Source organism: Lathyrus oleraceus, chromosome 7 (genome assembly GCF_024323335.1).
Source record: "Lathyrus oleraceus cultivar Zhongwan6 chromosome 7, CAAS_Psat_ZW6_1.0, whole genome shotgun sequence".
NCBI classification, from domain to species: domain Eukaryota; kingdom Viridiplantae; phylum Streptophyta; class Magnoliopsida; order Fabales; family Fabaceae; genus Lathyrus; species Lathyrus oleraceus.
In genome coordinates this window covers 419,413,528-419,416,666 of record NC_066585.1, presented here as the reverse complement: position 1 = coordinate 419,416,666, position 3,139 = coordinate 419,413,528, and the positions used below count along the sequence as shown (strand labels likewise).

At 39.5% G+C, this 3,139-nt stretch overlaps 1 non-coding gene across 1 annotated transcript; it reads left to right on the top strand.

The window, feature by feature from the left end:
• Window positions 1-485: 485 nt before the first annotated feature.
• On the top strand, window positions 486-592 carry LOC127109779 (small nucleolar RNA R71). The gene has a single exon (XR_007797031.1). It is a non-coding gene; the product is annotated as a small nucleolar RNA R71 (small nucleolar RNA).
• The last annotated feature ends 2,547 nt before the right edge of the window (window positions 593-3,139 follow it).

Below are 3,139 nucleotides of genomic sequence, written 5' to 3'. Positions count from 1 at the left end.
CAAAATTTTGGATAGGATTCTGGTTTTTATAGGAAAAATTCGGGTGATTCTTCCATCCAGGGTTGTAAGTGTTTGAAAATGGGTTACCTTGGGCGTAATTCACTTGGTCGATGTTCAGGTCGTTCAAAAGGTTACATTCCTCCAATTCATGTCCTTTAGATCCACAAAGTTCACACTCTATGTGGGCTACCGCTGTAGTGTTAGAGTTTGTAGAAATATGTTCGACCTTAAGGGCTAAAGCATCCATTTTCGCTTGCATCATGTCCATAGAACTTATCTCATGTATTCCACCTTGGGTCTCCTTTTTCTCTACTGATGCTCGTTCAGTTCCCCATTGGTAATGGTTTTGGGCCATATCCTCAATTAGGTCACAAGCTTTAGGGTAAGGTTTGTTCATCAGCGCGCCACCAGCGGCAGCATCGATGCTCATCTTTGTGTTATAATGGAGTTCATTGTAGAAGGTACGAACGATCAGCCATTGTTCTAGGCCATGGTGAGGACAGACTCTTAACAACTCCTTGTATCTCTCCCAAGCTTCAAAAAGTGGTTCTCCTTGGTTTTGAGTAAATCTAGTTATTTGGTTTCGAAGAACAGCAGTCTTACTAGGGGGAAAATATCTAGCAAGGAATACTCTCCTAGGGTCTTCCCAGGTAGTTATTGAGTTAGCTGGAAGTGAATATAACCACGAACATGCTCTACCTCTGCGGGAGAAAGGAAATAATCTTAAACGAATCGCATCAGGTGAAGCACCGTTGGATTTAAAGGTGTCGGCCAGTTGGATAAATACTTTTAGATGTTGATTTGGGTTCTCAGTAGCGAGATCCGCGAATTGGTTTTGTTGCACTAATTGTAGTAAAGATGGTTTTAGTTCGAAATTGTTGGCAGGAACGAAGGGGTTTACTATACTAGAACTAGGTTCCTCGTCAGAGGGTTGGGCAAATTCCTTAAGAGGTCTCCGGTCGCGATTCTCGGCCATAGCTTTCTTAATTCGGATGAGTAAGAGGCGTGTACGAGTGTAACATTCGGGTTCCGCTAAAGGATCTACTAAATTTCCGGTACTACGGGTTCTTCGTATTTACCGGCTAATAATTCCTTAGTCTAGATGGTGTAATTTCAGGGTACGAAATTCGACGAAGTTGGTCCCCAGCAACGGCGCCAAAAACTTGATCGCTATATTCGCAAGTGCACGAATCGCGTCAGAGTAATATAAAAGATTATCGATCCCACAGAGACCAAATCTTCAATCTATCGATTACTATTGTTACCATGTTTATCTAAGGCGGTAAAAATGAGATATTGATGTCGCAAAATAACAATAAATAAAGAAAATGATAAATACAGTGCAGATAAAGATAGGCTTGAATGTATTTCACGTCAGTTAAACGATGCTTCGATTGTCTAAATAGAACTACTTATGGGGCAATATTCTTTACTCTTGAAAAGAATCCATTTAACAGGAACTGTCGCTTTCGCGTATTCGGAACCGAGTTTACCCTTAAATTAAGGCCTTTTATTGTCACTTATAAAAGGTGCGCAGAACGCTATAGTAGTAAACCTATTTTTAAGAAATAAGACTCGTAAGCTTAGTTGAAAAGTGATTTTGATTCGGAAAGTTTACCCAAGCAGTTTCCTGATTTTAAATCTATCAACGCGTCCGAAAGCAGTTTCAAAAATCGTTTTTCTTTAAGGTGATAAAAATTCCTAGTTAACTAAGCCAGGGTGCTTTCGCACTCCTTGAGTAGTTAAAATTAACCAAGTTTGTTTCAGAAAACTCGAATTAAAAATCAAAACAGCCCCTAAAGCATTTCTACAGATGCAATATGTGAAACATCTCTTTAACCACGATTCTTACATTCTAACCTTTGAAAGATTTGACAGACATGGTAATACAAACAAATACAATGATATTGAACATGATGAAAAGAAGTTTAGAATGTAAGGCGTGAAGAACAAGTAAAGTGTGTAAAACAATTAAAACGAGTAATAAAGATAATGGCGAGAAAATTAAATAAAGTAAAGACAATGGCAGGAATTAAATAAAGTAAAGCATGACAAGGAATTAAATAAAGTAAGGCATGGCGAGTAAAATAAAAAGGCGATTAAATTAGAACGTGCTCCAAACAGAGGCTTTAAATCTGGTACAAGGAAGTAAATGAACCTTTGACTTTGAAAATAAAGATGACGGCAAAATCAAAGTGCTCCAACTCAATTACACTAAGGTGCGATAACCCCTCGATGTGACGGATTACCGCTTTTACAAATGATATTATAGTCTTAGTGTTATAAACTTAGTTGGATGATTTGGAAGTGAACTAGAACGACCTATTTATAGAGGAACTCAACAGCATGCAAAGACTAGGATGCCCTTCAACTGCTCTTTAGTGGGAATGTGGAATTCAAAGGTGGCGCCCGCCACCCCCCCATGGCATCCGCCATGTGAGTAAATGTGGAAGTTCATGGAATCGTGGCAGTTTCCTCCTGGTTGAGGGCTGGTGTGTCATGGCTTCTCCTATAGCGGCCGCTATGCAGAATGCCATGAGTACAATATTTGTCGAAAACCCTAATTTTTTGGTCTTTTTGCTTCGTTTCTTCTACAAAGGTCCTGAGAGAGCTAAATACCTGAAAACAACACAAAAGAAAGCATAACACAAGAAAAATGATAATAAAGACCTAATAAACATGTGCAATCTGAGTCAAATACGCGGTGTGATTCAGTGTTATCAATCTTTGCACTTATCCAAGCGATAGGTTAACATTCACCACCAAGTTTCCTTCTTGAAAGGATATGTATCTGTTGTCAATCAATTATTGTTCTTTGGCTTTGAAAGTGTTGCAGTCTTTAGTTGAATGCTCTTCTGATCTGGCATGATATCCACATTGCACATTTGGGTCATACCCAGGTGGGTAAGGTTGTGGAACCGGCTTAAGAGACTTGGGAACCACCAACGAGTTTTGAATTAGAGGCTATAGAAGTTGGGAATATGTCATGAGGATTGGATGACGAGGAACATTTCTTCTTTCCAAGTTATTTCGAGGCCTGGGTTGATTTTGATATCTCGGGCCTTGGGCTCGTTGATTTGGATGAGAACCGAACCAGGATGGTTGGTAATGAAGATCAAAAGGTAGTGGTTGTTCGTAC